This window comes from Oryctolagus cuniculus, chromosome 7 (genome assembly GCF_964237555.1).
Source record: "Oryctolagus cuniculus chromosome 7, mOryCun1.1, whole genome shotgun sequence".
Taxonomy (NCBI): Eukaryota; Metazoa; Chordata; class Mammalia; order Lagomorpha; family Leporidae; genus Oryctolagus; species Oryctolagus cuniculus.
In genome coordinates, this window is record NC_091438.1 from 121,335,427 (window position 1) to 121,359,152 (window position 23,726).

Genomic DNA, 23,726 nt, shown 5'->3' on the forward strand with positions numbered 1-23,726 from the left:
TGCACTCCCTGGCCATAGCAGAGAGCTGGCCTGGAAGAGGGGCAGCCGGGGCAGAATCCGGCGCCCCAACTGGGACTAGAACCCGGTGTGCCGGCGCCGCAAGGTGGAGGATTAGCCTATTGAGCCACGGCACCGGCTTGTCTTTTTTTTAAGATTTATTTATTTATTTACTTGAAAGTCAGAGTTACACAGAGAGAGGAGAGACAGAGTGAGAGAGAGGGAGTGAGGTCTTCCATCCACTGGTTCACTCCCCAATTGGCCACAATGGCCAGAGCTATGCCAATCCGAAGCCAGGAGCCAGGAGCTTCTTCCAGTCTCCCACGCAGGTGCAGGGGCCCAAGCACTTGGGCCATCTTCTACTGCTTTCCTAGGCCATAGCAGAGAGCTGGATTGGAAGTGGATCATCCGGGTCTCGAACCGGCACCTATATGGGATGCCGGTGCTTCAGGCCAGGGTATTAACCTGCTGCACCACAGCACTGGCCCACACTTGCTGCCTTTTAGGGTGCACATTAGCAGGAAGTTGGAATGGAGATCAGAGTCACGGCTCAAACCTAGGCACTCTGATATAGGATGCAGGTGTCCCAAACAATGTCTTTTTTTTTTTTTTTTAATTTATTTGACAGATAGAGTTAGACAGTGAGAGAGAGAGAGACAGAGAGAAAGGTCCTCCTTCCATTGGTTCACTCCCCAAATGGCTGCTACAGCCCGTGCTGCGCCGATCTGAAGCCAGGAGCCAGGTGCTTCTCCTGGTCTCCCGTGCGGGTGCAGGGTCCTAGCACTTGGGCCATCCTCCACTGCACTCCCGGGCCACATGAGAGAGCTGAACTGGAAGAGGAGTAGCTGGGACTAGAACTGGTGCCCATATGGGATGCTGGCGTCACAGGCAGAGGATTAGCCAAGTGAGCCATGGCGCCGGCCCCCCAAGCAATATCTTAATGATGGTACCAAACACCCATCCACATGGATTTTGTCAAGATAAAAATTTTAAATGAAGTAAAATGAAGTGGTACAGGCAGGTTCTGCCATTATACTCTGTAGCAGATGCTATTGGTTTCCTCTCTGTATTTTCTTGGCATTCACTTCTGCCCATGGGAAGCTGCTTAGAGGGAACACCTGCAGCTCCTAGGGTTTTTTGTTTTGTTTTGTTTCTTTTTCTCTTTCTCTTATCTTTTTCTTTTTCTCTTTCTGGTCACAGAACATGCTTGACCTATTTCAGAGACTTGATGTCAACAGAACCAATGATGTATGGGGATTTAGTGGATACTACCTCAGCTGCCTCAGCCCTCCGTTGGAGTACCCTGACTGTGTCCAACACGTCTCCCAGAGCTCCCCACTGTAACAGGTCCAGTTACCCACTAGGGTAACTGGTTTGATAAGGTATGTGTTACTGGCTTCCTTCTCTCTTCAGTCTCACTACCCTACTCCCACCCAGGCTTGCAGACATCACGTGAATGAATGGCTCGCACTCTAACGCAAACCAAGACACAGATTTCTTAAATTATTATTTCACCTAGCTTTGCCTGAAGCCCCCTGTTAAAATGTTTTTGCAGGGGCCAGTGTTGTGGCATAGCAGGTAAAGCCGCCACCTGTGACATCAGTATCCCATATGAGCTGCTCCACTTTTGATCCAGCTCCCTGCTAATGCACCTGGGAAAGTAGCAGCAGATGGCCCAATTGCTTGGGCTCCTGCACCAATGTGTAAGACACAGACAGAGTTCCAGGCTCCTGGCTTCAGCCTGGCTCAGCCCCAGCCATTGCAGCCATTTGGGGAATGAACTAGCAGATGGAAAATTCTGTCAGTTACTCTTCCTTTCAGATAAATAAAATAAATATTTTAAATCTGGTTTTCATTTTATATGAAAGAGGGAAAGAGGAAGAGACAGAGAAATATCTCTCATGCACTGGTTCACACCCTGAGTTCCCACAACAACTGGAGTTGGGACAGACTGAGGGACAGATTGAGATTGAGAACAGGACTCAGAAACTCTATCTTGGTCTTTCTGCCTCGGTGGTTGGGACCCAAGTTCTTGAGCCACTGCTGCTTCTTTCCAGTGTGAACATGAGCAGGAAGCTGGGTCAGAAGCAGAGCCAGGACTCAAACCCAGGGACTCCTATATGGGATGTGAATTCCAAGTGGCAATTTAACTGCTATTCCAAATGCCTGCCCCCAATTCCAGCTCTTGACTTTAGCTTCTGACTAATGCAGAGCCTAGGAGACAACAGATGATGGCCCAAGTGATCAGGTTCCTGCCACCTATATGGGAGACCTGGACTGAGTTCCTGACTCCTGGCATCAGGGCAGCCCAGTCCTTGCTGTCGAGGGTATTTGGAGAATGAACCAGCAGAAGGGAGTGCGCTCTCTAACTCTCTGTTCCTCTCACTCTCTGTCTCTCAAAATTCAAAAAAAAAAAAAAAAAAAAAAAAGGTCCTACCAAGTTTCCTACATGGAACACTAAAATGGTTTTCTCAGGGGCCAAATCTGTGGCTTAGCAAATAAAGCTGCCATCGGCCATCGGCAGTGCTGGTATCCCGTATGGGTGCCAGTTCAGGACTTGGCTTCTCCACTTCCCATCCAGCTCTCTGCTGTGGCCTGGGAAAGTGGTAGAAGATGGCCCAAGTCCTCAGGCCCCTGCACCTGTGTGGGAGACCTGGAAGAAGCTCCTGGCTCCTGGCTTTGGATCCGCCCAGCTCTGACCATTACACCCATTGGGGGAGTGAGCCAGTTGATGGAAGACCTCTCTATCTCTGCCTCTGCCTTTCTCTAACTCTGCCTTTCAAATAAATAATCTTTTTTTAAAAAGTTATTCAAAAAGTAAATAAAATGGTTTTCTCTCCAAACCTAAAAATCTTTTCTTCAGTCTTCATTCATTTGGCCTGGTAGTTTATTTGATTACATCACTGTTGTTATTCCTGATACTGTTTTGTTTGTTTTGTGACCTGCATGTAGGAGCTTGTTTTATTATTCACATTGCTAGCTTCCAAGAGCAGACATTTTACCTTATGCTTATTTATAAGGAAGTGAAATCATGTATTTAAAAATGGTCTATTTAAAAATTTTAAAATGCAATGTATGTTGTTCTTATTCACCTCATTTCTTCAACATGTTTTGCACACCCACTCTATGCCAGTCATTGTTCGAGGGACTAAAGATACAGAAAGAAGTAAGATTCACATTCTGATAAAGGATGTGCTGAAGGCGGGGTAGGCCTTACGGCGCAGTGGGTTAAGCCTGCATTTGAGATGTCCATCAGTCTGATTCCTGGCTTCTCCACTTCTGATCTCATTCCCTGCTAATGCATCCTAGGAGGCAGCAGATGATGGCTCAAGTGCTTGGGCCCCTGCCACCCATGTGGGCGACTCAGATGGAGTTCTGGGCTCAGGGCTTCAGCTTGGACCAGCCCTGGCTGTAGGCATCTGAGGAGTAAACCAGCCGTTACTCTCTCTTTCCTTTCTCCCTCTGTTGCTATGCCTTTCAAGTAGATGAAAATAGGGTTCAGCGCTGTGGCGCAGCGGGTTAACGCCCTGGCCCATGGCATTCCATGTGGGAGCTGGTTCAAGTCCCGGCTGCTCCACTTCTGATCCTGCTCTCTGCTATGGCCTGGGAAAGCAGTAGAAGATGACCTAAGTCCTTGGGCCCTTGCACCTGCATGGGAGACCCGGAAGAAGCTCCTGGCTCCTGGCTTCGGATTGGCTCAGCTCCAGCTGTTGCGGCCAATTGGGGAGTGAACCATGGGATGGAAGACCTCCCTCTCTCAGCATCTCTTCTCTCTGTGTAACTCTGACTTTCAAATAAATAAATAAATCTAAAAAAAATAAGAATTATTCCAAAAAACTGTTGTTTAAATTTTTTAAAAAGTAGATGAAAATAAACATTAAAAAACAATAATTTAGTGAAGGAGACAGATTATGAAAATGTACAAATAAGTTGCCAGTGGAGTCAGTGTTGTGGTGCAGCAGGTTAAGCCACTGCCTGCGATGCCAGTATGCCATATGGGCACCAGTTTGAATCCAGGCTGTTCCACTTTAGATCCAACTCCCTGCTTATGCGCCTGGGAAAGTAATGGAAGATGGCTCATGTTCTTGGGCTCCTGCACCCATATGGGGGACCTGGACAGAGTTTTAGGCTCCTGCCTTCAGCCTGGCCCAGCCCTGACTGTTGTGACCATTGAGGGAGCCAACCAGTGGATGGAAGATCTCTCTGTCTCTCCTTCTCTCTGTCTGTCTGTCTCTGTGTAACTCTGCCGTTCAAACAAGTAAATAAATGCTTTAAAAAATGAAAAAGAAAGAAATTACTATATAGTGAGACACATATTAAGATAGGGCATGATGGAAAGGTTTTGAGAGCCCCAAGAATAGAACTGACTTGCCGAGGGAGACAGACAATTTAAGTTAAATTCCTACATCAGTTCTGGGGAACAATTCAGATTCCAACCCTACCAGCTTAAGATGGAGGTCTGGGCAGGAATGGCTGTTGGCAAAGTTCTCCTCCAGCTATGAGTGTTTGAAGTTTAAATGTCAGTTGGCCCTGCAGAACCAGACAGTCTTTGGACAGCAAGGAGCTCTCACTGCCCTGCAAGGTTTCAGCTCCTAAGTGGAAGCGTATCAATTACAAACCTGAGCTGCCTATCTAATTCCCAGGACTACTTGGTGATTTCCAAAACATGGGCCTTAGTGCATAATTTATGCACTCACTTTGTAGCTTTGTAATTAAATCTGCAGAGGATTTGGAGAGACATGGCTATACTGGCACAATTCCCTGCATATGTAAATCCACCTTACTGGAGTGCAAAGGGATGAGTTTGAACACCACCCTTCCCTGCCTATATAGCCAATGACAGATTGTGTTATGGCTGCAATTAAGTAAGAGAGAGGCACTGAACAAACAAGCAAAATTAAAAAGCCTGTGAACTGATGAACCCACACATCCTTCCTGATCTGAATTCCTGTTACATTTGGGGTTTGTACCACACACTCCAAATCTCTGATATCTATTTTGTGTGCTAAACTGTCCCTAGGAGCACTGGTAAAATAAATCTAACATTTATCAAGTGTTTATGGTATCCTGGCCCTGTGTGAGTGATTTCACATTCATCTTCTTTTTGTTAAGTGGATGCTGGTGTCACAGGTGGCAGCTTAATTGCTATGCAACAATGGCAGCCCCACTTTCATCTCTTTTTTCTTTAAGACTTATTTTATTTATTTGAGAGGCAGAGTTACAGAGAGAGAGAAAAGGAGAGACAGAGAGAGAGGTCTTCCATCGCTGGTTCACTCCCCAGATGGCCACAACAGCTGGAACTACGCCAATCTGAAGCCAGGAGCCAGGAGCTTCTTCCGGGTCTCCCATATGGATGGAGGGGCCTAAGCACCTGGGCCATCTTCTGCTTTTCCAGGCCATTAGCAGAGAGCTGGATCAGAAGTGAAGCAGCCGGGACTCAAACCAGCATATGGGATGCCAGAGCCACAGGCAGAGACTTAGCCTAGTATAACCTACTTAACCTACTACAGCACTGAAACCCCCCCATTCATCTTATTGAGTGCTTGTTCTATGCCAAGAGTTGGTTTGTGCCCTGATACATCTCTAAGTATCTCTAGTGATCCTTACAACAACCCTTCAAACTGGACATTTTAAAGAGGGGGACATGAGAACTTGGTGAGTTCAGGAATCAGCCCCAAATCCAACTTATCCATTAGGCAAAGAAGGCATAGTTCTTAGGGCTCATGATACTTAAGGGACCCAAGGCAGTATTTTAATTTTAAATTATTTTAAAACCTGAAGAAAATGAAAATCATAATAATGAATATATAACAATGAATCCAGCCTACATTATTTTTGTCTTTATGCCAACAAAGTCATATGTCTAGATTTTTTTATAGAAGAAGGGGTCCATGAAGGTGAAAATGCTTAGGGTCCATAAAAATCATAGCCTGAGGGTGAGCATTTTGGTGCAGCAGGTCGGGATGCTGCATTCCACTTCAGTGTGCTTGGTTTGGGTTCTGGCAACTCCATGCTTCTGATCCAGCTTCCTGCTAATGTGCACCCTGGGAGGCAGCAGATGATAATTCAAGCACCGGGGATGGAGCTCCTGGTTCCTGCCTTAGCATGGCCCAGCCCTGGCTGTTAGAGCCTTTTGGGGAATGAAGTAGCAGATGGAAGAGCAATCAATCTATCATCTACCTACCTATCTACCTAATCTATCATCTACCTACCTCCTATCTATCTAATCTATATTTCTCTCTCTCTCTCTTTTCCTGTCCCTCTCTCTCTCATCACTCTGTTTTTCAAGTAAATAATTTTTTGAAGTCATAGTATGGCCCTAATCAGCCCAAGATGACACCATTGGTGAGGGACAGACAAGGTCAGTTAGGGCCTGTAAGCATGACTTACCCTTTGATAGATGCAGGTAGAGGTTGAAAACTATGCTTTTATTTCTCTCCTAGCACCTAGTTTATAGGGATAGCTCGATAAATAGTGCATTAAATTGAAAGTCACCCAGAGTGTCTTATACAGTGATGCTAAGGTTTGAATGTATGTGGCCCTGCAAAATGCATACACTGACACTCCCTTAAACTCCCAGTGGTGGAATGAAGAGATTGGCCTTTGAGAGATGATCAATGCCCTTATTAAAGAGTATTGCAGGGGTCGGCGCCATGCGCCATGGCTCACTTGGCTAATCCTCCGCCTGCGGCGCCGGCACCCCATATGGGCACTGGGTTCTAGTCTCGTTGCTCTTCTTCCAGTCCAGCTCTCTGCTGTGGCCCAGGAGGGCAGTGGAGGATGACCCAAGTCCTTGGGCCCCTGCACCCTCATGGGAGACCCAGAAGGAGCTTCTGGCTCCTGGATTCAGATTGGTGCAGCTCCAGCCATTATAGCCAATTGGAGAGTGAACCAGTGGATGGAAAATATCTCTCTCTCTCTCTCTCTCTCTCTCTCTCTCTAACTCTGACTTTCAAATAAATAAATAAAACTTAAAAAAAAAAAAAAGGAATACACTGTTCACTCGTCTTAGTCCATTTGTGCTGTTATAGCAAACTACCTAAGACTGGGTGAATTATAAAGAAAGGATATTCACAGCTCACAGTGTTGGAGATTGCAAAGTCCAAGATCAGGAAGCCTGCAAATTCAGTGTCTGCTTCACCCTCATTTGGTAGGAGGAGGCAAAATGGGATGAGGGCCTGCACTCTCAATTCTAATCCCGGTTGGGGCGCTGGTTCTGTCCCGGTTGCTCCTTTTCCAGTCCATCTCTCTGCTGTGGCCCGGGAAGGCAGTGGAGGATGGCCCAAGTGCTTGGACCCAGCACCCACATGGGAGACCAGAGGAAGCACCTGGCTCCTGGCTTCGGATCTGCGCAGTGCGCCAGCTGTAACGGCCATTTGGGGAGTGAACCAATGGAAGGAAGACCTTTCTCTCTGTGTCTCTCTCTCACTGTCTAACTGCCTGTCAAAAAAAAAATTAAATTAAATTAAAAAAAGATACATGCCTTTTACTATACTTCAGATTTCTAACAAATCTCATGATTTGTGATTTCAGCATGATATCCTAAAAGTAAATGCAATTATGTATATAATAAAATTGTAAAATCCACCCATTCATTTCCATTGTAACTGTGCTAAGAACTGAGAATATCAAAACAAAGAAGGCACAGTGGTCACTGCCCTTGAGGAGCACGTGGTCAACTTGCTCTACCCTCCACAGAAAGTGAACATCCTCCATGGGAATGTTCCTGAAGTAGCACAGGAGGTTCCATCCTATCCGAATGGAAACGATTACTCACAATGAACGCAACAATGGCTATTATTACAGAGGTTATCAACGTCAAGACAGCATTCCTAATGATCAACATGTCACATTCCTTTCAAAACCCTGAGCCCTGATAGGGGCCAGTGCTGTGGTGTAGCGGGTAAAGCCGCCCTCTGCAGTGCTGGCATCCCAAGTCCTTGCGCCCCTGTGCCAGCATGTGAGATCTGAAAGAAGCTTCTGGCTCCTGGCGTCGGATGGGTACAGCTCCAACCATTGTGGCTACTTGGGGAGTGAACCAGCGATGGAAGACCTCTCTCTCTGCTACTTCTCTCTCTGTGTAACTCTGCTTTCAAATAAATAAACAAATCTTTAACAACAACAAAAACAAAAACCAAAAAACCCTGAGCCCCACTAGTGCCTAGAGCAGCAGTTCTCAAGTGGAGGCCAACTTTGCATCTATGTGCGCATGCCCATGCACACACACACACACACACACACGCCCCAGAGGACATTTGACAATTCCTGGAGACATTTTTAATTGTCACAATTGTTGATGGAAGTGCTGTTTGCATCTAATGAATAAAAGCATAAAAGCCAGGGACGCTGTTAACATCCTACATTGCAGAGGACAGGCCTCATAGCAAATTATTTAGCCCAAAATGTCAGTAGAGCTGAGATCGAAAAATTCTAGTACTGACGAGTCAAATCCAATGCCCTCCAGCTGGAATGTAAGGCTTGAACTAATTTGGCCCTGTTGCACCTTTCTCCTTTATCTTCCTCTTCCTTGTTCTGTGGATCCTGTCTTCCCAGGAAACTTACATTGCAAACCTAACAGACCTAACTTGGATTCCAAAGTTAGGCAGATCTGGCTGTGTGGATCCAGCCTTTAATATTTGCCTGTTGTGGGCCGGCATCATGACTCACTAGGCTAATCCTCCGCCTGCAGCACCGGCATCCCATATAGGTGTCAGGTTCTAGTCCCGGTTGGGGCACCGGATTCTGTCCCAGTTGCTCCTTTTCCAGTCCAGCTCTCTGCTGTGGCCCAGGAAGGCAGTAGAGGATGGCCCAAGCTTGGGCCCTGCACCCGCATGGGAAACCGGGAGGAAGCACCTGGCTCCTGGCTTCAGATCGGCACAGCGCTGGCCGTAGCGGCCATTAGGAGCTGAACCAACGGAAGGAAGACCTTTGTCTCTCTCTCACTGTCTATAACTCTACCTGTCTAATAAAAAAAATTTTTTTTGTCCGTTGTGTATGTGCCCTTGGGCAAATTACCCACCATCTTTAAGACTCATTTCCTTCTTTTGTACAATGGGAATTAAAACAGTCATTGCTATCATGAGGACTGCATGAGATGATGCAAGTAGTCATTGCACACTGTCAGGTGCATCTCTCTGCCCTGTGCTCTTGCTGTTCTTGACTTTCCTTTTTAGGGCACTGAACCCAGGCTTCCTTGGTTCTGAGTTAATTGCCTAGTGGTCCATCTCTTCACCTGGTCTGAGAATTCCTGAAGAGTAAGAACTGGATCTTGCCTTTGCCTTCACAGCACTTGGCACAGCATCCTACACATAGTAGTTGATTAGTAAATAGTAGTTGAATCACAATTTTGGCACTCTCTGTAAGAGAACAGCACCATGCCAACAGGTAAAAAAAAAAAATCTAGAATTCAAAGGTGGTTCTTTCTTTTGAAACCAGTCATGGTTTCCTCTGCTGCTTCCATTTCCTCTGCCGCCGCCCCCACCCCCGTTCTCAGTGCTGGAGTCCTCCACGGCTGAGTGCTTGGCATAGTTCTCCATCAACGTCCCCGTCCTCTTTTTTTTTTTTTTTTTTTGGTGTGTGTACACATTTAGTTTAATTGTAACAAAGCAACTTGTACACTTTTAACGCTTAAAACTGAGTATCTTTCTTTTTCTGTGAAACAAAAAGAAAATTTAAAAATAAACAGGAACAAAATTACAATAGAGAATGTCAATTCCAAATAAGATCCTACAGGTTCTGCTGATTCTCCCATCAGTGGCAGGGCTCAAGTTGTCGCTAGGGGAGAATTTTATTTTTAAAAGTGTCATCTAGGCCAGCGCCGTGGCTCAATAGGATAATCCTCTGCCTGCGGCCCCGGCATACCGGGTTCTAGTCCCGGTTGGGGTGCCGGATTCTGTCCCGGTTGCCCCTCTTCCAGGCCAGCTCTCTGCTGTGGCCAGGGAGTGCAGTGGAGGATGGCCCAAGTACTTGGGGCCTGCACCCCATGGGAGACCAGGAGAAGCACCTGGCTCCTGCCTTCGGATCAGTGCGGCACCGGCCGCAGCGGCCATTGGGGGATGAACCAACAGCAAAGGAAGACCTTTCTCTCTGTCTCTCTCACTGTCTACTCTGCCTGTCAAACAAAAAAAGTGTCACTTTAAACTGCAAGGATATCATTAAACATCACAATTAAACATGGCAAAGGAAAAGCCATGTTGTCAAAATGCCCACTTAACTCACCCAAGCATCTCAAACCCATCCTTTTCTGACTTTCTATAAACCCATGTTTTAAAGTTTAAAAAACAAAAAACAAACAAACAAATAAAAAAAAAAAAAAAACAAGAGAAAGTAGACAGATACATGTTGGTAAATGCTAACTGTCTGTATCCACTTAGAGACACAGTGTAATCTCTGAGCCCAATACACAGAGAAAGGAGGAGAAAAGCTAGAATTCTATGCACGACTACACAGGGGCCTGGCACCCTCCAGTTTCCAGCAGAGCCAAGGGAGCAGGAGGGTTTATTTTTCTCACAGAGCACGGTGGTGCTGATTCCACGTAGTTTTTGTTGAGACAAGAAGGGATAAAAATGAATTTGAAACAGAAAGGGGTAGAGATTCTTTTCCCATTGTATTTTTTTTTTTTTTTTTTTTTTTTTTTTGACAGGCAGAGTGGACAGTGAGAGAGAGACAGAGAGAAAGGTCTTCCTTTGCCGTTGGTTCACCCTCCAATGGCCGCTGCGGCTGGCGCGCTGCGGCCGGCGCACTGCGCTGATCCGATGGCAGGAGCCAGGAGCTTTTCCTGGTCTCCCATGGGGTGCAGGGCCCAAGCACCTGGGCCATCCTCCACTGCACTCCCTGGCCACAGCAGAGGGCTGGCCTGGAAGAGGGGCAACCGGGACAGAATCCGGCGCCCCGACCGGGACTAGAACCCGGTGTGCCGGTGCCGCAAGGGGGAGGATTAGCCTAGTGAGCCGCGGCGCCGGCCTTGCCATTGTATTCTGCTTCAGGTATTTTCCCCACAATAAGGTGAGAACCATGGTGTAGAGAAAAGAGACCTCAAAAACAGGGAGACTGAGCACAAGAGGAAAAAAAAATAAAAAGAAGATGGCAACATGTTCCTAGGGACTGGAGAAAATAAAAAAAAAAAAATGTTGGACTCCATCAGTGTTTTCTATTAGTCATCTTCTCCTTCATCCTCCTCTCCTTCCCTCCACCATCACCTTCATCTTCTTCCCCTTCCTCCTCATCCCCTTCATCAATGTCTTCCAATCCTTCTTCTTCAGCATCATCGTCATCTTCTCCTCCTTCCCCTCCTTCATCATACCTACCAGGAACTAAGTAGTACTGTAATGGATTCGGCCATATCACTCTTGATGACCTCTCGTAACTCACGTGCGCCTGCATCAGAATGGTCAGTAAAGCAGGTGAAGATGCTCTGGCTCCTCCTGCTGCCTCTTCCTGCTGGCTTTGTTCTGTGTTTGACTTGAACATTTCATCTCTGACTTGAACATTTCGTCAGATCCTTTCCAGATTTCCATTTGATTTCAGTGGACTTTGAAGATGGATCACCACTCTCATTCAGCTGAAATTCTTTGGAGAGAATTTCATTTTCTAAGTAAGGATTTTCATCGAAATAAGCATCTACTCTATAACTTGATTTAATGTCTTCAAATTCTGTCACTTCAACCTGGTCAGGTAATGCAGCGTCTGTCTCTTCATCCCCCTCCCCAAGCAGTGCAGATACTTGCGGATGGTTGATCAATGTTGTTACCCAAAATCCTGGATTTTGGCGATCAGTTCTGACCTCTTCTGAAAAAAAGTTTGGTGGAATTTGTTATATTTCTGTTCTTGCAAAATCTCTTCACTGGCTTGTCCATTAAAACTGTCTATTTCATTTTGTACTTCATCAACATGTTCAACCGCTTCTTGTTGTTCTTTTCCTCCCGTCGACAAACCCTGAGAGGCCAGTGTGTCCGCAGGCCTGGGGCCAGGAGCTGCTCTCAGCTTTGTTTGAGGAAAGAGGGAAGGTGGGCATTTGGAGGCCATGTGTCCAGGAAACTGAGCCCCCGCAGCAGGCAGGAGGAAGCTCTGAGAACGCCTTCCTCTTGAAAAGATCTCATCTGGCTGTGTGGCATAAAATGTGACTTCTATGACCCCAAATTTATAGTCATGGTCCAAGACTTCCATGAACTCCAGATTTATAGAAGCTAGCTGCCTTGATGTCCCTGATTGTTTATAGATCAACATCCCCAAACATGCATATAGCAGTAAAAGTGATCTTTTAAAAATACCAATCTAATGATGTCACTCCCTTCAAGGACTTCTCATTGCACCAGTTATAAATCCTTCCTGTGATCTACAAGCCCATTTGAGGTCATGACTCAACCACTTTCTTTTTTTTTTTTTTAATATTTATGTATTTATCTGAAAGAGTTACATAGAGAGAGGAAGAGACAGACAGACAGAAAGAAATCTTCCACTGCTGATTCACTCCCCCAGGGGGGTCACAACAGCTAGAGCTGGCCCAGATGGAAGCCAGGAGTCAGGAGTTTCTTCTGGGTCTCTCACATGGGTGACAGGGGCACAAGCACATGGACCATCTTTTGCTGCTTTTCCAGGCACATTAGCAGGGAGCTGGATCAGACATGGAGCAGCCTGGTCTTGAACCAGCAGCCATATCGGATGCCTGTGTCACAGGCAGTGGCTTTACCTGCTATGCCACAACACCAGTGCCCCCTTCTCCACTTTCACCTCCTGACATTGTCCTCCTTGCCCACAGCACTCAAACTATATTAGCTGCCTTTATGGTGCTCAGATGAAGCAAACTCATTCCTCTTCTCAGAGCCTTTGCACTTGATGTCGCTTCTGCCTGGACCACTTGTCCCTGAGCAGTGCATGGCTTCTCATTCAGATCTCAATAGAAGTGTTAGCTCAGGGAGGACTTCCCTAACCCCCTTTGCATTCCCAGCCCATCAGATTTGCCCATCTCTCTCATTCTACTTTTCCAGAGTGCATCTTGTTAGGCACCATATGATGCTTATTTGCTTCCTTTGTGATTTTGTCTCCCCCACTGGAAAGTAGACTCTGTGAGAGCAGAAGATGTGTCCATCAGGTTTGCCATTGAATCTTCAGTACCCAGCCCCATGCCTGGCACATAATAGGATATGGAATAGATGAATGGAGTGGCGTGAAAGTGTGGCGAAGGTATTGGAATTCTAGCCTCTCTGAGTGAGCATGGCAAGTCACTTTGTCTCTCAGAACCTCAGTTTGTTCATCTGTAAAGAGAGCATAATGACATTCTCCTCACATACCGGTGTGAGGATTGAATTACAATAATACAATGGCAAGTGCCTGGCACAGTGCTTTGCACACAGTCCAGTGTTCAACAGATGCTGGTGCTGGGGCAGGTGTGTTGGGGTACAGTGAGTTAAGCCACATTTGCCACATCTGCATCCCATATTGGAGTGCAGGTTTGAGTCTTGACTGATCCACTTTTTTTTTTTTTTTTGAGATCTGTTTATTTATTTATTTGAAAAGCAGAGTTACAGAGAGGCAGAGGTAGAGGCAGAGACAGAGAGAGGTCTTCCATCTGCTGGTTCACTCCAAAAATGGCCACAACAGCTGGAGCTGGGTCGATATGAAGCCAGGAGCCAGGAGCTTCTTCTCGGTCTCCCATGTGGATACAGGGGCTGAAGCACTTAGGCCATCGTCCACTGCTTTCCAAGGCCATAGCAGAGAGCTGGATCAGAAATGGAACAGCTAAGATTTGAGGCTTAATCTACTCCGCCACAGTGCCAGGCCCAACTCTTTTACTTTATTTTGTTATTTAAAGATTTATTTATTTGAAAGTCAGAGTTACACAGAGAGAGGAGAGGCAGAGAGAGAGAGAGAGAAAGTCTTCCATCCTCTGGTTCACTCCCCAGTTGGCCGCAACGACCAGAGCTGTGCTGATCCGAAGCCAGGAACCAGGAGCTTCTTCTGGGTCTCCCAAGTGGATGCAGGGGCCCAAGCACTTGGGCATTCTACCACTGCTTTCCCAGGCCACAGTAGAGAGCTGGATCAGAAGTGGAGCAGCCAGGACTGGAACTGGCGCCCATATGGGATGCTGGCACTGCAGGGGGAGGCTTTACCCGCTATTTTATTCTTTTAAATGCTGGTGCTTTTTTTTTTTTTACCCTCTTTGAACCTCATTTTCCACACAATAGGGGGGATAACATTGATCATTCAGTACAGAGTTGTCGGAGAAGTGACAGTAACAAGTCTTTCCCCCTCTGGCCTTTACACATAGCATTCCCATTGCTTCTTGACTGGCTGACCTCAGTGGCACCTCCTTCTGGAAGCCTTCTTTGAGATTCCCCCACTGGAGTAGGGCCTTTTCTGCCCCCCCACCCCCACCCCAGGCCCTGGTGTTTCTGTTGAAATAAACAGACATCACACTGCTACTGTTTCTTCACTGGCCCAGGGAGAGAGCGCATTGATAGGCGGGTGGACAGATGATGGAAGCTTTGAAGCCAGCTACACCAAGGTTGAGCAGGCTCACAGGACCCCAGAGGCCAGCCTCAGCTGGCCCTGCCACTCCCCTACTCCCTAGGGACCCTGCCCTGTACCTCCCTCAACTCTTGGCTGCCCGCCTCCTCACCCCCTCCAAGCACCTCGGTCCTCCAGCATCCTCAGTGCGTGGTCCCTAACCATTGGCTGTGGCCCTCATTACCGTCCCCACCCCGCCTCCTCCGAGGCCGCAAATGGGAAGAAGCCAGGTGCGGGGTGCAGGTGTTCTCGGCCCCCTGCCCCAGGGTCAAAGGAGAGGCAGCGGCAACGGCGCGGAGGACTTGGCCAGGGTCGCAGCGTTTTTAAGCTGGACGGGGGAACGAAGGACTTCGCGAAATGAAGTCGCTGCAGCTACTGACGCTGCTGCTGGCGACCTGCACTCTGGGGGCGCAGGTGCAGCGCCGGGTCTACCTGCGCGAGGAGTTCCAAGACGGGGGTAAGCGGTTCAGTGGGTGCAGGGAGACCAGACGTCACTCCCCCGCGCCTCCTCCGTCCCTTGCCCTGGGGGGTCAGGCGAACTTCCCCTGTTTGCAGCCGGTTTCGAGCCAGAAGGATCGCCGTGCAAATGCTCGTTCTTTACTTGCTAGCTGTGTGACCCTGGGAGAGCAGCTTACCTGTCTGCATGTCCCTTTCCTTCTACCAAATGAGGAAAACGTGGATCTTGGAAAATTAGTTCCAAGACTTAAATAAGATAAGGCATACAAAGCATTGCCCTTAGTATTCAGTAGGTGTGCAATAAATGGTCCCTTCTTTTCATCCTGAAAGCACAACTAAGTCAACCCTGTAGGCAACATGTGAGCTCTAATTGTGACAGTAAATTTTCTACGTTTCATAAGATGTCAGAGTTTAGGGTCTTGGAGGATACTTTGTCCAGTTTCCTTCCTGAATGCCTCAGGAACAGCAGGAATTATGGTAGGGCTTACTTACTTACCTGAGGACAGGTGTTCAATGGTGCTGCTTCAGTCTCCGCCCCCCTTCCCCCCAATGCTCATCCTATTTATGCATGTCTGTGTGAAGTCTGATTAATTCTTTGAGGGTGCACTGATTAGGGTACCTGCAAAGGAATTAGGAGTTTTTGGGTTTGAGTCCATGTCTCACCCTGAAAGACTAGATAAGCCCTTTTCCCTTTCTGGGACTCAGTTTCCCAATTCGTGATACAGGTAACTGTGTGTTTGAGGGTGGCAAGGTGCAGAGTAAGGAGTCAGGGAACTTAGGCAAGGCAGTGGGACAGGAAGGCTTCAGGGGAACAGTGACCCCCAGGCAGTGCTACCCAGAAAGATGGATAACAGCTTGCGGGGATAGGAGGAGGGCATTCCAGGCAGGAAGTACAGCACGTGGGAAGCCTGCAAACTGTGATGACACAGCAAGGTGTGCAGGGTGGTCAAAGCCTGGAGGGCAGGTGGGGGCCAGATCCAGGGGGCTCAGGAGCTGGCCTGTTGCTGAGAGCAGTGCAGGGAGGGGGCCTAATGGAACTGGTAAGCTGGGAGAAACAAGCTCCAACCCAGGTATTAGGAAGAGCACTCTGGGACCATGTGGCCATGGATGGTGGAGCTGAGAGAAGTGGAGATTGGAGACAGGTGCAATGTGAAGAGGCTGCATCAGCACAATGGGAATACAGCGGAGGCAGCAGACAGGGAGAATGTATAGGAGTGGGCTGAAGAATGGGACGGAAGAAGCCCCTCAGCTTCCCTGACAACATCAGGGGGCCTTTTCCCAAGGACAGGTGGGGGGTCCCCATCTCCTGCTGGACTTCAGCCATCCTTTGCAGTGAGCCCTGTGAGGCAAAAGCTTCTCACTGCTGCCTCCTCGACCCAGCTCTGTGCCTGGCCTGCTTTTACCCACCCTGCAATTCCTCTGGCAGGAGGCAGAGAGAACACGCACAGGCCTGTACTCACTTCCCCAAGGACCAGACTCCACTTGCCCAATGCAGCAGAGTGAAATGCCCAAGGGTTTCAGTAACAGGTATTTCTGAAGTGCTCTTTGGAACCAGGGAAAGAGTCATTTCAAGCCTCAAGCCCTAAGGCAGTTGACGAGGTCAAAATCATGATAAAATCCAATAGCACGTTATGTGCAGGAGAGGCTGCCCGCCTGCCATCACCTCCTCCAGGAAGCCTTATGTAGGGCTCCCCAGCTCCCTGAGGTTCTTGACAGCCCTGCTCACACAGGGCTGTCTACTTACCTGATTCTCCTCTGTGTTTCCTGTGTCAAAGTCAGTGACTGGATAGCGAGATGCCCAGCAAAGGACTATTGAGTGATTGAATGATTGGACAGAATCTAGACGAACACACCAAAACAATAACATCCCAGAAGAGAATTGTTCAACAATCTTTTCTCAAGGGCTGGCATCATGATGCAGTGAGTTAAGGCACTGCCTACAACATCAGCCTCCCATATCTGAGTGCTAATTCAAGCCCTGGCTGATTGGCTTCCAATGCAGCTCCCTGCTATTGTGCCTAGGAATGCAGCAGAGGATGGCTCAAGTGCTTGGGCTCCTGCACCCATGTGCGAAACCTCAACAGAGTTCCAGTTTCCTCACTTTAGCCTGGAGCAGCCCTGGCCATTACAGCCATATGAGAATAAACTCTCTGACTTTCAAATAAATAATTTTTTAAAAAGAATCTGCAGTTAGACAAAGGACTTTCAAAAAGTTCATGGAAAATGCGTATTATAAAAAACTGTATATGGATCCCAGAAAAAATTTTGCATCAAAAAATAAATTTATTTTTTCATTCCATTTTCCCCTGAACTTTTGCAATTCCTTCATAATTGTTGAGGGCAAGAGCTTATCCTAAAGGAAGAAAAAACAAAATGCAATTATTAGTCTAAAAGGAGAGAGGTTAGTGACACATGCTGAGGGGCTGATTCTGCTCGCTGGCTAAGAAGGGTTATGAAGTGGGGTCCCTAGGGCTCTGAGGCTTATCCTCAGCTTAAAAGAGCCAGAAATCCAATACGGCTTATGAACTTTAAGCCAGAAAGAGATAGAACTGGTTCGTTCTATCCAAACTCATATAGGCTGATATATAAACAAGAGGCTGATAAATTTACGAGCACCCCAGACTTAGCATGTCTCCAGGAATACTTTTGTGCTCTCCCTGAGCTTTTGCACTCTCACCTTGTTCTTCTCTATCTTAGAAAGTGGTCCAATCATTCACCTGGTTGTTGAGATAAAAAATCTAGGAGTCATCTTTGACTCCTTTATCTTTTCTTCTCCTTCATCTAATCCATTAACAAGTTTAACTACCTTCTAAATATGTCCTAAACATGGTATGCGTTATGCTTTTATAAAAAAAGATTTATTATTTGAAAGGCAGAGTTACAGAGAGGCAGAGGAAAAGGGGGAGAGAGAGAGAGAGAGAGAGAGAGAGAAAGAGGTGAGAGGTCTTCCATTTGCTAGTTCATTCCCCAAATGACCACAATGGCGGGAGCTGGGCTGATCTGAAGCCAAAGTCAGCCAGGAGCTTCTTCCAGGTCTCCCACATGGGTACAGGGTCCCAAGAAGCACTTGGGTCATCTTCTACTGCTTTCTCTGGTCATAGCAGAGAGCTGATCAGAAGTGGAGGAACCAGGTCTCCAACCAGCACCCATGTGGGATGCTGGCACTGTAGGCCACTATGCCACTGCACCAGCAGCATAAATGTGGTATTGTTACACAAACCTGGGTTGGGAAAACTCCTTTCATTCAAACAGGCACCAGGGACACTGGAGGATCCAAACAGTTTATTAACGCCAATGGGCTCAGCTGGAATCATTTCCTGAAAACTGAGCATCAATCCCAAATTTCTTACAGTATTTTTAGGTTCATCAGGATCATACCATAGCTGTTACAGCATTGGTGGATTTAAATCGCAGCCTACGTGACTTAGGACCACACTTCCGATGGCTGGTGGGTCCGGGATGTTTGTAAAAGTGATGCCAGGGGCAGATTTATTAGGACAGATGTATGACTGGAGTTTACAGAGGCAGAACTTAGGACATCTTCCCTCCCTAGACAGGATAACAGTGGGCAGCTGTTTCACTAGTTTACTTCGAGCAGTCACTTTTCCAGGTTTGTGTTGCAGGGGTGGGGTCCACTCTTCTTTCTTTGTCTCTGGTTGTGGCTGTAATTCCTCTACAATATGTTTTACCTCTCACATCACTACCCACCCAAGTCCGAGAAATGAAAAATAAGCACATCTATGTGACTACCACAATCAATATATAGAACATTTCCATATCCTGTTAGGTTTTCTTGGGAACTTTAGCATGCTAAATTTTAAAGAATACTTTTAACTGTATGATAAATTTCTAGTTTTGTGTTTCTCTCTTTCTCTGTTTCTCTCATCATCATTATCATTATGTTAGCCTCCTGAGAAAAATCTTTCTCTGTTGTATTCATTGCTATACTTGTAACGCCTAAAACTTGTGTAAAACAAGCATGTAGTAGTTACTCAATTTTTGTTGAATGAGTGACTACATAAATTGCTCTAGAAAATGACCATTTCAAAAATCAGAATGCTCTTATCAGCCAAGGCAAACACTTTTTCGATTATCAAGGACCCAGGAAACAAAACTCATTGAACCAGGACTTAATTTTGTTGAATGCCTGTTGTGTACCAGTGGATGATCATTTTTCTTTATAAATTGTTTTATTGAATGACTCAATAGTTCTCTAAGGAAGATGCTACTATCTCTCAGTGATAAGAAAATTGAGGTTAAGAGAAATTGAATGATTTTTCCCCCCTAGTTTGCACAGCTGTATCAAAAGCAGTTGGGAGGCCAAGTCAGGCAAAGTCTGGAAAGCATCCATGCTTTTTCATGGTTCACTGGGGCAGTGGGGACGGAAGCCTGTCTACAGGAGGTTGAAGGAGGGGTGAGAGTTTAGGCAGCGAATACAACAGGTGCGGGTTATGTTTTGGAGGATTCAGACTGAAGAAGTAGAGTAGAGCTTAGGGGCTTAAGCGGATACTTTGAGATGCAAAGGGCTGGTAGAAGGTTTGGTTGAAACAAGGTTGGAATTTTGCAGAAAGGTCAATGTGCAAGAGTTGCAAGGAGTGGCAAGGTGCTGGTTCTACATCTCTTTTAACTTTATAAACCCATGCACCTGGCACATGGATAGTGCTCAATTAAAGGTTTGTGGAAAGAAGGAAGGAAGGGTACACCAGTTAGGCAGAAGGAAGCCAGTTAACTGAAAATAAATGGGGGAGAACACATACACTTCAAGTATCAGGGTGTAAGAACTGCAGCACAGGAGGTCATGGTCGTGGAGGGAAGTGTTTGAGTCTGAGGTTTCAGGGCGGTGTCTGGTGAGAAGACCCAAGGTGTGAATGTGGAGGCAGATGGCCAAACTGCAACGGAAGTGAAAGTGAACAGAAATGGGGAGAGGTTGTCCTGCAGACAGGGAGGTCACCTGGATAGCGATGGGCTTGCGTGGACAGGAAGACTGGAAGCTAGATGCCAGTTTTTCAGCACATGGTGGGAGTGACTGGGAGTGGTAGATGAACAGAGCAGGAAGTTAAAAGTGAGAGGGGAGACTCCACAGCTAGTACCTTAACTACACCATAAAGCTTCCCACTCCAGCTCTGGAAAAAGGTGCCCCAAGGGGCTGCAGCCGATAGACTGGGGCAAATCCTTTCCAGTCTCTGCTGCTTCTGTCCTGATGATGGGATGGTGAACACAACCTTTATTTTTTCTTTTTTTAAAAGACGTATTTTATTTATTTGAAAGACAGAGTTACAGAGAGAGGTAGAGACAGAGAGAGAGGTCTTCCATCTGCTGGTTCACTCCCCAGATGGCTGCAATGGCCAGAGCTATGCCAATCTGAAGCCAGGAGCTTCTTCCTGGTCTCCCACGCAGGCGCAGGGGCCCAAGGACTTGGGACATCATCTACTGCTTTCCCAGGCCATAGCAGAGAGCTGGATCAGAAGTGGAGCAGCCAGGTCTTGAACAGGCACCCATATGGGATGCTGGCACTGCAGGCAGTGGCTTTATCCCCTAGGCCATAGCGCTGGTCCCTGGCCAGAAGTTTAGTGGCTGGTGATTCACTGGTCCAGAGCTCTCACTGGCCAGGGTTCCTGTTGCTTGCTCTAAGATTCAAATCATCAGAACACCAGCACTCCTCCCCTGTAAGATTGATGGGGTGGGTGGGATACGAGGGAATGAAGGAGAGGCCGTGGTCTCTCCCTCTGAAGCACCTTTGAGTTTTCTCTGGTCACAGCTGCACGGGTGGTGGCAGCCGAGGGTACGGGGCTACAAGTCTTCTCGATTCCGCAGGATGAGCTTCCTCACAAGCGCGGTGATCTGGGGCCTGATCTCCTCCACCGGCACCGTCGGGTCCCACGCCCCGATCACCTTCCCATCCGGGGCCACCAGGCACTTCCAGAAGTTCCATGTAGGCTCCTTCCCAGGAGTCTGTATCAGGTCCTTGGTGGGGTGGGCACTAGTGCCAGTGACTGCGACCTTACTAAACATGGGAAAAGAGGCTGGTGCTGTGGCATAGTGGGTTGGGGCTCCACCTGTGGCAGCGGCAGCCCACATGGCACCAGTTGGAGTCCTGGATTCTCCTCTTCCAATCCAGCTGCCTGCTGGTGGCCTGGGTGGGTGGGAGGGGGAAGTGGAAAAAGGCCCAAATCCTTGGGCCCCTGCACCCAAGTGGGAGACCCAGAGTAGGCTCCTGGCTCCTGGCTTCTGATCTGCCTGGCCCCGGCTGTTGTAGCTATTTGGGGAATGAACCAGCAGATGGAAGACCTTTCTCTCTGTCTCTCACTCTATCTGTAAATCTGCTTCTCAATAATTAAATTAAAAAAAAAACTCACTGGCGTTCTGAGGACAAACAACAACAACATGGGGAAAGAGACCCCGTAGGTGCGGCGGGCGAAGCTCTCGATCTCCTTGTTGCTGTCCGGCTCCTGTTGGCCAAACTGGTTGCAGGGGAAGGCGAGCACGTTGAAGTGGCGGGGACCCAGGTCCCTCTGCAGCTGCTGCAGATCTCGGTAGTTCTGCTCTGTGGAGCCACACTCGCTGGCCACGTTCACCACCAGAGACACTAAGCCCTGGTGCTCTGGATGTCGACCACCCTGAAGTCATAGAAGTCCTGCTCCTGCTGCACACAGGCCACAGCCCACAGGAGCAGCCACACCGCTGCCACTGCCACTACGACTCGCTTCCCAAAACCGATTTTTCCTGTATTCCTCCTACTCCCACCCCCCACACCGTCTCCCACCAGTCCAAGAAGCTGAGGACCTGTTATCTCACATTTTAAGTAGTACTTAGCAACTTAAGGAAGATGAACCTGGGATTCCTTGAATGTGAGGACTGAAGAGAGCCCTGGGAGCTCATCTCATCCAAAGTGCTTGCCTGTTCTCCATTTTCAGAGGGGAAAACTGCTCCAGGGAGGGGCCGTGGCTTGCAGGGTGGCAGAGCCTGGGATTCAGGCTCCTTCCTCTCTGCTGTTTGCCCAGCCTATTCCAGGCCACCGTGCAGCACAGCAACCAGAGCCTGTGCCAGGCTCCTGGACGCCAACTCTCTCTGTACTGATGAGGAAACTGAGACCTCGTGGTTTCCCAAAGCCACACAGTGAGTCAGTGACACAGGTGTTTGCTCAGCTGAGGTCTCCGACCTTCAAAAATGATCCATTGGCCACTGCAGTTAGCAGCCATGTGTCAGGTGGCCAGCAGGTAAGACCAGTGGCTTTGGGGACACTATGAGCTTTCGGAATCCCAGAACATGCTTAGGGATTGGTGCATTAACACATGCAGGGATGTTGGTAGATTGAACAGGAGAATCATCAAATTAGTGATACATATGGATATGAGGGAGAAGAATTAATGGTAACAGCAGTGATCAAGTGACCATTATAAAAGCACAAACTCAGCAGAAAGCAACTGGAATTCAAATGAAGGACTGAATGATGCAGGAGTTACAAGGATGTGTGTGTGTGTGTGTGTGACAGAGAGAGAGAAAGAGAGAGAGAGAATGTTAATTCTCTCGGCTCTCAGACTTGACCATGAAAACTTGGCCAGAGAGACACTCTAGGACAAAGGGCCTCTGTGCCCAGCTGGCACAGACACACCGAGGCCAGCCCAGCAGGGCTGTGGAACACACTGCTGCTCGGGCCTCCGACTGATAAGCAACTGAGACCATCTGTGAATCGTGAAGACTTGGACACGCTGAGCCTGGAGAAGAATCCCCCTGGACAGATGCCTGAACCAAAGAGGCCTCATCCAGCTGGCCTTCCCAGGTCTCAAGCACACACTGATGGCTGGGATCTCTCTGGAGGCTGCAGGAGGTAGAGCCGAGAGCGGTGGCCTTGGGACAGGTCTGATTCTGCTACTTGCTCACTGGGTGACTTTGGGTAATTCACAGCCTCTCTGAGTCTCCACAGAGGGAGGTGATTATGCTCCAGAGAAGGGAGGCTGAGTGAAGTGAGGGATGGAAACCAGACTGCCGAGGCCATAGGCAGCGCCAGCTCCCTCCCTCCCTTCCCTGTGGTATCCCCCACCCCCACTTCTCACGGCTCACCTGGAATGTGGCTCACTCTTTCTCTCCAGCCAATCTCTGTTCAAACACCTCAGCACAGAGGCTGGCCACCCTGTCTTAAATAACACCTTAACATTCTGAATTTTCTCCAAAGAATTAGTATTGTCTGCTATTATATTGCATATTGAATATCTATCTGGTACTTTGTTTAAAGTTTGTCATCTTACCCTTCAATTAGAATTTAAATGCCAGGAAGGGAGGAACTTTGTTTTCTTGGAGTAATAGGCCCTTAATAAATAAATGAAGGAAGCAAAGAGGGAAGATGGAAGAGAAACTGTTGAAAAAACTGTAGAAGCTCCTCATTCCTCTCTTGGCAGATGTAACCACTCTGACTTGATCATTTTCTTTTCAAAGCTACAAGGGGATTTCAAAAAAGTTTGTGGAAAGATGGAACTAAAAGATAAATTTAGGGACCAGTGTTAAAACAGCAGGTTAAGCCACCACTTGCGACACAGCATCCCATATCAGAGTCCCCAGCTGCTCCACTTCCAATCCATCTCCCGATGGCCCAAGTTCTTGGGTCCCTGTGCTCACGTGAGAGACCCGGAAGGAATTCCTGGCTCCTGGTCTCAGCCTGGCCCAGCCCTGACCTGGCTGTTGTGGCCATTTGGGAAGTCAACTAGCAGATGGAAGATCTCTCTCTCTCTCTCTCTCTCTCTCTCTCTCTCTAACGCTGCCTTTCAAATAAG

General features: G+C 47.7%; 2 pseudogenes; both read right to left on the reverse strand.

Moving 5' to 3' along the window:
• Positions 1–11,149: 11,149 nt before the first annotated feature.
• On the reverse strand, positions 11,150–12,379 carry LOC100349929 (protein SET-like; annotated as a pseudogene).
• Positions 12,380–20,349: 7,970 nt separating this feature from the next.
• Positions 20,350–22,157, reverse strand: LOC100350175 (glutathione peroxidase 7 pseudogene; annotated as a pseudogene).
• Positions 22,158–23,726: the final 1,569 nt, after the last annotated feature.